This window comes from Podarcis erhardii (assembly GCF_964252035.2).
Source record: "Podarcis erhardii genome assembly, chromosome: 10".
NCBI lineage: Eukaryota > Metazoa > Chordata > Lepidosauria > Squamata > Lacertidae > Podarcis > Podarcis erhardii.
In genome coordinates, this window is record NC_138500.1 from 32938411 (window position 1) to 32953032 (window position 14622).

The window sequence follows — 14622 nt, forward strand, 5'->3', positions numbered from 1 at the left end:
GCTTCCCTTTCTTACACATGTATTTTCTAAAGGCTTGCTTCTGGGCATTGGGAGATTATTAACAAGAAGAGGGGTGGAGAGGAGTCCTTGAGGTAGAATTAGCAGCAGTGAAAATACAAAGCATAGTGGTTAACCATGGTTTGTCTCAGGGCACCAGAGCAAATAATTCCTTTCACTGTAAAGTAAAGCAAGTTTTTCTTCCTAGTGCCTCTCTAGCACCAGACTTGTCACAGGGCAAGATACAAGGCAAAATTAAACTTCAGGATCTTTCCCAAGCCCCGACAGCAAATCAATATCAGATTCAGGGAATACAGGAACACCCGCTCACCCAATAAGGTATGCAGAAGGGAATGAGAAAGCAAAGAGAGGAGGATAGTGGAATCATGTTCCTTTCTTCTCAACTGAGTAAGTTCAAGTCTGCCAATATCTACAGTTTAAATGTCCTCCACTTCTTAGTGCCAAATTTTACACATGTGAAAGTTTAAACTAAGAATCATACAACACATATTCCCCCCCCCCCGCCCCCGGTGAAAGCAACATGATTGGCTCTCTGTGGAATACTCTTAACTGCACTTAAGTAATCACAGATGTTTATAGTTTCACTTTTAAAAGAAAGAAAAACAAACAAAAGCTGAAGGTCTTCCACTCACTGGCATTCTTGCTAGAGGAAGATGGGGAAGCCTACCAGAAGTTTTCTTCTTCCTCTAGCCAATGACTGGGACCAGATGATCTCTCCCTCACCTCTGCAGCCACAGTGCGTCTCATTTATTTGTTTGGAAGGGAGAGGGAAGCAGCCTTCCAGCAGCTGTTGATCTTCTGGCCAAGGGGACACAGGGAACGTTGTGGTCTAAAAACCACTGAGCCTCTTGGGCTTGCTAGTCATAAGGTTGGCAGTTCGAATCTGCTTGACGGGGTGAGCTCCTGTTTCTCTGTCCCAGCTTCTGCCAACCTAGCAGTTCGAAAGCATACCAGCGCAAGTAGATAAATAGGTACCGCTGTGGCAGGAAGGTATATTGCATTCCCGTGTTCTCTGGCACTTGTCACGGTGTCCCATTGTACCAGAAGCAGTTTAGACATGCTGGCCACATGACCCGGAAAACTGTCTGTGGGCAAACACTGACTCCCTTGGCCTGAAAGCGGAGATGAGCGCAGCACCCCATAATCGAATTCGACTGGACTAAGCAGTCCAGGGGTCCTTTAGTTTTACCTTGATCCTCTGGCCAATCACTGGAGCCAGGATATTCTTCCTCTTTCTGTTTTCTTTATTGGGGGTGAGAGGGTGACCTCCAGGCAATCCTCCTTTCTCTCATCAGTGTGTGGGGACAGTGTCTCTCTTCCATCAACTCTGCAGCCATATTGCAACTGACTATATCCAATTTTCAGTCAAGGAAACTCATATCCCATGACTTGAATTGTGATAGTTAGGGTCCAACTAGATGTTAAATTAAAAGGAGGAACCACATCAGGACTGCAGCGCGGGGGGAGGCCTTAACCCTTTTCCTGCCTGCAACAATGCATGGGCATCTGCAGAACGCGTAAAACATCAACACTGAGAGGTCATTTATTGCTCTCTCAAAGTGCTGTGGCCCCAATCTAATTTGGGCTCAGAGGCAGATTTAGGCGAGCATGACTGGTTTGGTCACACTGGGCACAGTGCCTCGAGGGCACTGCAGGGGTGCCACAACTATGATGTAGAGTGGAAGGGATGTCACAGAAATTAGAGCCCTCAAGGTCTGCCACTGCTGTGCTCCCCCCTCCCCCATGACTGCTTTTAACTTTTTTTAAAAATCCACTTATGAGATGCCATAATGGACCTCCTGCATCTTGTCTAGATGGGCCCTTAAAGAGGGTTATTATTTAGCAAGTGACTGAGTAGCTGTGTTACTGGTAGCTCAGTTGGTAGAGCACGGGACTCTTAATCTCAGGGTCATGCGTTTGAGTCCACATTGGGCAAAAGATTCCTGCATTGCAGGTGGTTTAGCTAGATGACCCTTCCAATTCTACAATTCTATGATTCAAATTTCTCTCCTATCAAAATATTCAAGGGATGGACCATCCCTCAGTGCCACAGTACCTGCCATGCATGCATTTGGTTCCAGGTTGAATCACAGGCCTCTCCCACTAAAAGGGTCAAGTAGTAGATTATACAGAAGACCCATGCCTGAGATCCTGGCGAGCTGCTGCCAGTCCGAGTAAGTAAAACTAGGCTAAATAAAGCACCTTCTGATATTCCCCACCCATCAAGTAAACAAACACAATCAGTAGATTTTTTTTTCTTTAAAAAAAGATAACTATCACTCTGCAGTTCTCATCTTCAATTCTTCATTTCCAAAGCATGAGTTAGTAATAGTGACAAAGACTCATTAGGCATACATCAAGTGAAGATTCATATTAAGTCTGCAAAATCCCTCTTTCCCAACTCCACACAATATAAAATATACAGAAGGGGTGGGCAGGAAGGAACACTAATATATTGTATTAAAGGATTGTCTGTGAAAGCGAAGAAAAATGGTGCAATCTCATTTGCAACAGTAACTGCATTTTCAGTCAAGGAACCTTATAACATGTGAATAAAAGGGGAACGAGAAGGGCCCTTTTCAAGCCCCTCCTAAAAAAATACAAACAATGGAAGAAGAATCACAATTGATACCTACATCTGTGTACTCAATCTATCTTTCAGTGAATTTTACTTCCAGGTAAACATGCATTAGAATGCAACCTTGGGCAATTAACTACAGAATAATTTTATGCAGAGCATTTAAGGTGCTGCAGTGACTGTAGTATATTGTAACATTTTGGAAAGCAGTCCTTCATTGTTTATAGGAATGAACAATATTTTGGAAAATCCAAACAAACATTACATCACAAAAGCATCAGGACCTTTTTCAGGAGCATGCAACAGCCCTCAGTCAGCACCCTTCCTTTGCCCACATCTTTGCACCAACCTTGATCAGCCTTTTCCATGTCCCACATCTTAGCTTAGTACCTGCAGTGCAGTATACAATTGGGATGGGAGAAGCTGCTGTTGCTGTCATTTCTTTGAAGCTTGCAGTCACCTGCCAATCTCACCCTGTTTCTTCCTCCCCCTCCTGCAATCAATTTCTCTACACCATTAGTACATTTCCCTCTAGCTCAACAAAAAAGTAATGCAAACTTGACTCCTTGTCTTACACCCTCTCAAAAAGAGTTTAAATACAAGTTGGTGATAAAATGTATATATGAGGGAGGGAACTGAGAAAGTCTGTCAGGAGTTGTGGTCTGCTTGGACTAATGCAGAGAGAGATACTTTTATAATTTGATTTACAGTAAGCCTGCCATGCAGCCTTTTTGCTGACTCTTCACAATGGATTTTTGGCAAACTCTGAATGGGTGTAAGCTAAAGGTTTCTGCACGCTCTTCACATGACACGGGGATAATCCAGCAATCTAACATACAGGGCAGACATCCTTTCCTAATCCAAGAAAGGAGAACATTTGCTTGCCAAACATTAAACATCACTGGAAAAGCATGGGAAATCTGCCTCTCTCTGCTTTAACTATATCCAGTCAATCTGCTGCAATCTGGTGCTTTTTGGAGAATTCCATCGGAAATGGAAATGGGAGCAGAAATTCCTGCACCTCGCATGCTTGTTTGAGGTCAAGAACAGAAATCACGCAAGAAATATGAGCAGCATTCGTGACAGGTTTTTTTCCCTCAATCCACAAATGTTACAGAAATGCTTTTTTCTACATTGTTCTTGATGCTTCCCTTCCACTGAAATGCATTGACATGGTTAATTATGTAATTAATTACATTTGTTTTGGCCACAGCAGATAGTGAGATGAGTAACGTAGGTTTCAGCAGAAGCCAAAGTGTAACACTACAGAAACAGCGGTGATTGCAGTAAACACACGATAGGACAGAAATATCTGCCTCCTTACATCCCTAGTCTGGAGGAACCTTTCAAGAGACTGTGAGTGTAGGACACATGGATAGATCATGGCTGCTTTCCCCCCGTTTGCCTAGACTGGTCTAAGCCTCCAGGCAGCAGGGTCACATGAGCCACTTGCACATCAAGGAGATAGGTGAAGGCATGTATTGACAGAGTAACATTTCAAATAAAGTTTGGCCCTAGTAGGATGGGTATGCGCAATGGCTCCACTTCAGATAGCAAACTGCCTAGGTCTGGCACTGACAGCTGAAGTACTAGAGATGGGAGTCAGGGGAGAAACCACCTGCTGAATGATCTCCCTGCCTGTCATGTTTTTCTTCTCAATAAAGCATAAAGAAAGGAAACCCTGGAGTTCATGACAGGAGCTCCCCAAGAGTGTAAAGGCAGGGCCGTCTTTAGCAGATGTGGCGTCGGGGTGCAAATATCCGCCCAGCGCCACCAAATTACCGCAAATAGTGTTGGGGTGGCCATAGCTGCGCACTGCCAACCATGGGGTGGGGGATGCAACTCTTCCCGCATGCCGCTGCGGGAGAGCAATCCCTGCAGAGGCTTGGGAGGAAAGCTGTGCACCCGCCAGCCTTATGGTTGGCGGGGCACAGCTGGCAGGCATGCAGGGAAAGGGGAGGCCAGCGGCAAAGCCGCGCAGCTCCCCCACTTGCTGGGGCGCCCCTGAGAGGCTGGCGTCCTGGCGCGATGCACCACTAAGCCCTATGGGAAAGATGGGTCTGTGTAAAGGAAACTTGCTACTGTATGGTAGCAATTCCTAAAAGATACAAGTGCCTCTCCAGGATCTAATGGGCAAACTCCCAAATAAAAGGGAATAAAGTTCTGCAGAAAGAATATTCCATTAATATTAAGATTCTATAGGAAACATGTTTTACTCAATTAACAGTCTGACTAATTAGTCAAAGCTGCAAATGCTAAATAACTCAAATTAGTTGAAACCATATTTAAAGGCTTAAGATTAGATGTTGGTTATACACAAATCGACATCAGGGGGCTCTTAAAGGATTTCAGGCTGCCCAAATCAGAAAATGAAATGGAGGGAAAACAGCAGAGGTGCAAAAGATGAAGTGACTTGATCAAGGTTATGCAGCAAACCTATTGCAGAGGTGGGAAGAATTTCTGGTTCATTCAAGCTGCAGTAAGATGGAATCTTCTTTTTCACTAGAGGAGCTCAAATGAATGCAGGCAATTTTCCTATATTAAAAGCTCCACAGCTATGCAGTAGATATTATCCTCTAAGTCCCAATCACACACAAGGCCAAATTCAAGAATCTGATGTATCAAAAACGACTACTTTAGAGTTCAGGGTTTATATACAAAACCTGGTGTAACCCTCAACTGTCTTCTAAAAGCATTCCTCCCACATTTAGTTTACATATATAAGCTACGTTTTAGAAAAAATCACAGATACATCATATTCTGGCTATGAATCCTATTGGTATGACGTATCATATTGGTATTTCAAGGAATTCTGGGTAGCATACAAGGGGTTCTCATTTTATCCTCTTCTCTCTCTGTGCCAAGTTCGGCTGAAGCAACTTGTCATGAGGCCACCCAGTGAGCTTAATTGATGAGAAAGGATTTGAACTCAACACTTTCCTTGTACCAAAAGTTCAACACTCTTCACTGCATCACACTGGCACTGTTGCTCTTTCGCATCCACACACAACCACGCACATACTTAACTAATCTGAGAAAATAGTTTTTAATAGGAAAAAGGGGTCTAACAGGGATGCATCCTCTGTGGAGAGGAGGACACAACCAAAACTAGTCACTATAGGGTGCTTCCATATGGAGGTTTATTGCTGGATCGATGCTGCCAGCCCATAGTTTTTCTTTTACATTAAAGTCAGGTTTCATCTTATTATGGGATGTCCATTATGCAAAAACTACCCGTTCTAAATCTGCAGTCACCACTACTGTTGAAACGCTTTAGTGGATTTCCACAACCAAAAAGAAGAGGAATACCAAGAAGTGGAAGAAATTTAAGGACTATTTGAATAAATATTGTGATATCAAAAATTAGAAATTACTTGAAAGTACCAGAATAAAGAGTTAAATAAAAAAGATTTAGAACCTAAAGGAAAGTTAAGAAATTTTATTTTAATTGGAATACTGTGGTGTTTTTTTAAAAAAATGATACCAGAAAACTGCTACATTTTAATTACAAGGAAATTCAGATGGGAAGGCTCAGAGGAAGCCCAAAAAATGTTTATGAGGTTAGAAGTTTAAATAATCAATTAATTTGTGTTGTTTAGGTGATTAGGTTGTTTAGGTATTTAGGTACCTTGTATTTATTTTCTTTTTTGTTTATATTTGTGATCTTGTCTTTTTTCTTTTGTTTTTTCTGTTTTTCTTTTGTTGTGATATGTGTTATATCTGTAAGAAACTTAATAAAATTATGTATTTTTTTTAAAAAAAGAAACTCTTTAGTGGATTTTACTGAAGTTGGGGGGGGGGCGGAGTGGCAGGAGAGTGAGTGGTTTGTCACATGTAGTGACATTTTAGTGGTAGGTCTCTATTGCCACACCCTGACTTCTATTTCTTCCATGCTTAAACATGGCCTAGCCATTTTGTTTCTGGGGGCCCAAATTATTCGAGTGTGCCTATTTCGACCAGTTGCTGCATGCTGAAGGAACACTGGAATTTCAAAAATGCCATTCAGAAGAGCTATTCTATTAAGATCTCGGGGGGGGGGGTTATCTTGGAAGCTGTAATCACAGTACATACATCAGGACTTTTTAATGATTTTTAATAGAGAGGTCTTATGTAACACCACTTCAACCAGAATTTTAGACCTTTAACTAAAGATCAGACTTGTGCAAGACCTCTGCATTAAAAGAAACGGTGGAATGTTTTTCCCTCCCCACGCCCAACAAAAAGCACAAGCTACCATGATGTCCCTTGTGAAACATGATGGCTAAGGGCTGGAAACATTAGCTCTTGCGCACTTACTCTGGACCGGAAAAAAAAGATAAACATACACAGAAACAGAAAACGGCACACTTGCCCAGAGTTGCAAAGGTAGTGAAGAGAAGTGGCAGGTTTTGAGGGGAGGGAGCAGAATTCATAGCACAGAAACATTCCATTGAAGACTAGCCCCTGGTGTGGATGGAAAACAGAGCTATATATATATTTTAAAAAGCATTAGAATGAAACTACAGTTGTGTACCAGTGGTGCACGCATACAAAACCAAATATGAACAAGCCATTTTAAAAACATTTTCCTTCTGTGGCAGCACCCTTAAGAAAGGCTTCTATCCATGTTCAAAAAATTGCAGTAGGATCATATAGGGCAATGGTGGGGAACTTCCAGGCCCCAGGACTAATTTGTCCCATGAGGCCTCTCATATTGGCCCATGGAAACCCAGCCAGATGGGAGAGGTATAAATAATAAATTATTATTATTATTATTATTATTATTATTATTATTATTATTATTATTATTTCAACCAAGCCACACACTTTTCCCCATACCTGACAGGTGCAGAACAGGTAAAGGCAGGGCTTGGATAAAAGGGGCTTTGCTCCCTTCTATTACCTCAGCAACCAAGGCAGATCTCCTGCTTGTCAGCTGGCGAGATTAAAGGAAGACTGGTAGTTATACTTACCACATTCTGTGTTATGTCAAAAGCTCAAATTACACTGCTGCTCAGTTTTGCCCAAGCAAAACTAAGCCTTCCCAGAAGGACAGCACATCTTAAATTGAACTGCTTTCTGTCCTGCCTCTGGTGGGCTGGTATCTGCCAAAACATCCCTTTATTCCTCTGCACCTTAAACAGCAAAGGTATATAGCTTCTGGTCAGCTCTTGTCTCATAATAAACGCATGCCTAGCACAGAGGCAGCATATGAACAGTCTGGCTAAGACCAGCATTACCTCAAGGCATTCCCCCCCCCCACTTCCAACCTCCATATATTTGGGTTTGTTTGCTTTTTTAAAAATGAAAAGTAATCCAAAGCATGGATGGAGAAGGGCCGGGAGTGGTGTGAGAAAGAGATGACATTTTGACTTTTCACCTCACATGTGAAAATATCTAAGGCCCAAAAAAACAACCACCTGAGACATGTTCAAGAAATACAGGAGGCCTCAGGAAAAGTAGAACTGCATTTATATATTTTATTCCAACAAGTGTTTTTTTTTAACCCAACCAAATATATCATGCTCTAAGTCCAATGTCACAATGCACTGTGAATTTGTCTTTATACTAAAAAAGAAATGCAAATGCCACTTTTTATTTTATTTTACTTTATTTTACTGCGAAGAATGAAGAGTTAAAATGGCCTCTGGTAGTGTGGCAGTTCTTGGGTACAGAGGGTTTAAAAAAAAGGCAAAAACCTGTGCTGTCCTGCTCATCTCCTCCCACTCCAAATAGACATAGGTTGCCTTCAGGCAATGCAGAAAATTCACTTTGCCACAGCCTTAGAAGTCATCCCCAAACATGACTACAGTATATAAAAAATGAAAAAGGTCAGCATCAAAAAGGAGGAATCAAAATCTTATGATTAACCAATAAAATGCAAATGCTTATATCATTTTTTAAAACTAAATGCTCCCATAAATCAAGGAAAGAAAGGGCTAAAAAGCATGACAACTTTATAAGCACCGAAGGCTTCCACAGAAACATATACTACAGCCAAAAGTCAGATTATTTACATATTTTATGTGCACATACAGTTGTATGCCTGAATACACTGCTTGTGGGCACGCCACACCTTTGTGGTACCTTCATGGAAATTCATATTTGGGAAACAGTTCCACATATACTGGGAAATGTAAAAGAGTAATCTCAGTAGCCAAGCATTCCAGGCATTTGTGGGTGACCAATAGTTTTGCCAATCACAACCATAATAGGCCAAAATAAGGAAGTTTCTTAAAGGACCAACTGAGGTAATTGGGGGGGGGGTCTTTTTTACAGTGAACATATTCCATGTGGTAAGATTAAAAGTTGCCGCTTTCTGACATATGCTCATTTTCAAATGTAGTGCAGGATGTGGTAACATGCAATTGTGACATGGATGCACTCTCACAAGACCACTGTATCAAATGAAAAATGAAAGGGTGGGCAATGGCATCCTGAATGCTTTTCCACTTCTGAAGTGGTTATAAAAAGTAGCCCTGAATCTTTCCATGGCCTTAGACATATCAAGGTTTGGCAGCCTACTAAATTGGTCTTTTGAGTGTTCAGTCAAACATTTACCAGCTAACATGATCCACACTCACAAATTATACTATCCACTTAAAAAAAAAAAGTATCTTTTGGTTTGGCTGGTACTCTCAGCTAATAACGTAAGGAATTCACACTACTAGAGCAACCAACAGCAACTGGAACGAAGGTGAAGTCAAACAGTCTTGGCCATAGTCACCCAAAAAAACTATGGTTGAACTTTCTGATTTGAACCTGCTTCTCCTTAGGACGTCCCTGTTTTCATCAGGAAAATGTTGGAGGGTATGGAGTTATGCAGCCCTGAAGCCAAGGAGATAAGTAACTATACAACCATTAGAAGACATGTGAAGGCAGTCTTGTATAGGAACTTTTAATGTTTAATGTTGTATTATGTTTATGATGTTTATGTTTATTATTAATAATAGAATAGGATGTCCCTATTTTCATTGGAAAAATGTTGGAGGGTATGCATACAAGGCACAAGCATGTCACAAAACTAGAAGGAATCGCCTTGCTCAGATCCCCCATGACCAAGTAGAGTAGAATATAGAATTGAAAAGCTTTCCAGGAGAAGGCAATGCTAACCACACTGCAGTTAACACACCAGTACTAGTGTATATGTGAAGAGAGAAAGTTTTTTGCAAAGTACTGGGATGGCTCAAGATATCCATCACTTGACATGCCCCCCCAGGTCCAAATATACAAGCAGGATGAATGCTCAACTTGACCTGAGGCTTTAACACTTGTGTGGAAATAGAAGAGCAACAGAAGCAGCTGTCTACATGGTAGCACCTCCAACTTGGTACATCTTCCTCTGTTACTTACAGTACTGCCCATCATGCACTCTGAAAACCCTAGCAGAATACAAAGTTGGCAACCCCACACAGAATGGCTAGCTTCCTACTGGTAGCTACAGTTGCTGTGGGCCTGAGTTGTAATCTGCATGGCACTTAGGAGTCATCTTTGCCTCTGTGAATGTCAAATAACTGCCTTGTTGCCTGTGGAGAGATGAGGGGCATTGTAGGAGGGCAGCAATGTGTAGCAGCTGCAACTGGTGCACGGCAAGAAATGTTGAGTAACTGTGGTATCACCTAAGTGCTGTTCCATTTTCCGTGCTCCAGCCTAGCTCCACATTCTCCCCTTAGCAGTCATGGACACAATACTGACTCACCCAATATAGAGCCCACTCTGCTGCCCTGCACACAAAAAAAGAAAGAATCACGAGCATTTGGCCAACAGTGACAACAGGTAATGCGGAGCACCTGGTATTCACCAAACAAAGCAGCTCTCTTCCCTCTTGCCTTCACTGTTATATGGTGGGAACTTAGGTAAGAGAACCACTATTCATTTGTCATGATTACGACCTTTTGGGTTTTCTTTCAAATGCCTGAACACTCCACCACCTTGTCCTTCAAAAGGGGTTGGGGTGGGGAGGCTGGGCATTCGAATTGGTACACTCAAGGGTCCCAATTCACTTTCAGGGAAGCAGCCTTGCACTCAGCTCTTCTACAGCAAACTCCCAGCAGAACCACACGCTGGCCTATAGATTATAGGCTGAGAGAGATTGTGGCTTCCCTGCCAGAGAGATCATAGCAAGCTGAGACTTGAATCAGGGGCACACCCAAACCACAGCTCATGCTCTTCAGCTCTACACTGCACTAACCCTCCACCATTCTATCCGCCGTCTTCCACAAGCTGCTTTTCTCACATGTATTCAACACCAAAGTCTAGAAATACTGCTTATATCTGTGTAAGAAAAGAGAAACACCTGAATAGATGAATTATTATACCTAACCACACCCCCCCCCCCGGTATTCAAAAATAAGGAACAGCTTATTGACAGCTAGCAAGTCAATCAAAACAGGGCAGGAGGGAGAGGGAAAGGAAAGTTGCAAAAGGAGGAAAGGCAGAACTAATCTGGTGTGCTCTCTCTGAAGAATCTCTTCTTCGCTATACATGATTAATTACTTCTGAGACATGCCTGCTGCTCCCCCTCTGGCTTTAAAAACAACCGCAACGGCAGCAGTTGAGAGCAAGAAACCTCCAAAGGATTTTGGCCAGGGCCTACTGAGCGGTTTTCCCAGGGGAGTCATCTGATCCTAGAATTCCTCTCTCTCTCTCTCTCTCTCTCTCTCTCTCTCTCTCTCTCACACACACACACCCCTTTCTCATAGCTCCAATTAATCAATTTCTCCAAAACCATTTTCTGATCCTTGTCTACCCTTAACATATTCCTCATTTATGTGTGTCTAACTGCTTTTCTGTCATTCTCATTCTCTGGGAAACCTTACTGGAAATGTCTCCAGACTAGCACAGCTTAAAACAAAAAGACTGACACAAAGAATAGGAAAAAAGCCTCTCTGATTGATCTGATTTACATTCCAAGTTGGTATTTCATGGTTACCTCCCATTTCGCCTTTCCCTATCATTTTGCCCCTTTAGCTGCCCAACTGCAAAACCCCTGCCAGCCAGGAGGCAGATGATAAGAATAATAGGAGCTGGAAGGTGTTAGCATTTCCAAGAACAAGTCAGTGATAAGTGTGAAGTATGAAATGCTATAAACAATTTGGTGAATAAGGCATTTTCCACAAGCATTTGCCCTGTTGAAGGCATTTGATCAGCTGCCTGCTGCCACTGTGCTCCCTTCCCCTCTGACCTGCTCCAGGCTGCCTATTTCAAAATAAAAGGAAAAGAAAAGAGCAAAAGATTGGCAAAACAGGACATTTGTGGTCTGGGATGGGTACTTGCCTTCTCCCCATATGAACCACAACCCCTAGATTCCCAGCTTTCACTTAAGAGGTGTGTGTGGGGGGGGGATATGTTTCTAGTTCTTGATAGAAGGGTGTCCCTGAGCAGAGATGGTTTTAGAATAACTGCACTGGCTTTGGCTGCTCTGGGTGCTGTGCTGCAGGGGACACCACAACAGTGTTGTGGAACGGAGCATGAGAGGCAGGGGGCACCAAATTTTAGCGTAACACAGTGTGCTACTGGAATTTTGAGAGCCCAAAGTCTGCCAATGCCCTCTGGAGTAAAAGGTGCTTGCTATGAGTAACCCATGACCATCACTGCAAAAAAGAAGTGGTAGCTATGAACAGACTACTCCTGGGGACAGCTCTCACTCTCTTTTCCTTCCCGAGACTCCATATACAATAAAATTTTGATGACTTCTCCCAAAGAATCCTGGGAATTGCAGCTTGCTTAGAGCACCAGGAACTGTAGCCCTGTGAAGCTGTAAACTACAGTTTCCAGGATTGAGGGAAGTGGTGTGCTTTAGGTGTCTGGTGTGTGAGCAGCCTCAGACTCTCCACATCTCCCACCCAAAGGGAAGGTGAAGACTCTTGAGAGGAAAGTTGAAAAGCAGAGTCTGGGAGAAGGAGCTGCTCATTTCCTGTCACAGTCAAGGCCTGTAATAATCCTTTTCATCATCTCCTGTCCCTCTCAGTTGCATAAAGCTCACTTTCAGCTTTTTCCAGACCATTAGGCCTCTGGAGAAGCTGGTGACATTAACCAATTCTCTACAGTCAGCGCCAGCAAGCGTCATTCCCTCCCTCCTTCCTACTCTGTAGCTAGGGCACACAAGACAAAGGGAGAAGTGTTCCCATGGCTGGCCCAACCATTAGACAGGAGTCAGGCATTTCCACTGGGCAGGTGGTTTTGGATATCATGAAAGAGCAGCAAACTTAGTTACTGTATTTTTCTGTGTATAAGATGATTTTTTTTCATTAGAAGTACTAGGCAAAAATTGTGGGTTGTCTTATACACAGATAGCAGAGGGGGGGACGGGTGATTGGTGGCAGCAGCCAGCAGGAGATTGGCAGCGGAGATTGGGCGTGTGAATGGTTGCTGCGGCAAGGCCTGTTGATGATTGGCTGCGGCTGCGGCAACTGGGCGGGCTATTTACAGCAGCAGCGAGGTGTGTGTTCAATCTGCTGTGGTTGCGTTGAGTGTGCAGGTGGGCTTTTGGTGGCGATTGTGTGTGTAGACGATGATTGGTGGCCGCATCCAAAAGAAGCTCAACAACTATGGGCAATTCCCCCCCCCCATTTTTTGTGGTAAAAAAAAAAAGGGTTGTCTTATACATGTTATATATGGAAAAATACGGTATTTGGTTTATTATTGTTGCATTTTCACTCCTAGAGAGAGGCTCTTGCAGGATTTTCTGCCTCAGGTACCAAAGTAACTTGTTCAGCTCAGGGTACTGTGCACCTTGACGATGAGGTGCACTATTGACTGTTCTGGCTCAGGCAGCAAAATACCTTGGACAGGCCCTGGGTGTTCCAGCTAAAATAATTCTTGAAAACATCCCTTAATCTTTTCCCACTGATCTAGCAGGATGCATACAGAATATCTATACTCTCACCCACAAATAGATGGTTGGAAAGAACTGAACTACAAAAGGCTGGAAAGACGAAAGGGGAGCTGGGTTTCAAAATTAATCACCCCACTCCTTCTTATCTGTATGGAAATATACTTACATACTACTGAGTCTTTCTTGCCCATATGCACTTAAAAGGGCTAGTTTTCAGGATGTGTACCCTTCAAAACATGGTTCAGGACAGGATACAAATAAAATCTTTGCAATTTTGTTATTATTATGCTTCAGTCAGACTATTTAAATAGATCTGCTTGTTTCTGTAAAACTATTTAAAGTCAATGACTAATTAACATTTTGATTAAAAGACACCTCTGTTAAAAATTCAACACCCTGTCTCTTTCTATTAAAGTGTAAAAATGCTCACATTAATAAATTCATTTATCACTAATCTTTTACCAATCAATTCAGTGCTTCAAGCCTTTCACTGCCACTTCCTCAGAACAGTACAGCAGAGCTTACACTCATACAATAACTAAAAAACCAGGTTGATGTCAAAATTAACATTTCATTATTATTATTTTCCAGCAAAAAACATTATACGTTTACAGAGAACTCATCTTTATCTACAGCATATGGTGGAGAAATAGTATTAACCCCCCCCCCAATTAAAAAAAAAATTGTGTGTCACTTTTCAATCTGAGGAGATCACACAATTAAATGTGCAGTTTATTGTCCCAATCTCAATTTTATTTTTGCCTATAGAAGCTGGAGGATCTTTTACGGCAGCTTAAAAAACACGGAGATATATAGGAAATGCAGATGCTTGAATGGAGAGTTTGGGAGGGGAATATTTTCTAATTCTTACCTGCAAGAGAATTCATATATTTTTCAGGCATATGATGAACTCTTCTAATTTACTAACAAGAGATAAGAAGTCACCCCAGGTTGTTTGAATATTTACATACTTTAATTGAAATTCTTAGCATATTACTATTTGCTAATCACGTGTGATATCTGTACCTACTGCGCTCACTAGCTGGGGGTGGTAGAAAAAGCTGGATCTGACTATACCTGTGCCATTCTGATGTCACATGGAGCTATTTCCAGCCCAGTTACCATGGAAACCGCAAGGCCTCCACACCAGTTAGCAGTTCAATATATAATTTACTCAATTTTTTTTCAACCTAACCAAGTGAGGCTCATA

At 42.3% G+C, this 14622-nt stretch overlaps 1 protein-coding gene across 6 annotated transcripts in view; it reads right to left on the reverse strand.

Annotated features, from left to right (window-relative positions):
- Positions 1-14622, reverse strand: part of TCF20 (transcription factor 20) — a 214826-nt gene that overhangs the window by 115665 nt on the left and 84539 nt on the right. The window contains exons 1-2 of one of the 6 annotated variants that reach the window (XM_081877582.1): positions 14284-14409; positions 13579-13639 (exon numbers count right to left, since the gene is read on the reverse strand). The exons of the other annotated variants lie outside the window; for them this stretch is intronic. The gene's annotated coding sequence lies outside the window, so the exon portion shown is untranslated. Of the gene's footprint in view, positions 1-13578; positions 13640-14283; positions 14410-14622 lie in introns of those variants that run through there. 6 annotated transcript variants of the gene reach the window in all.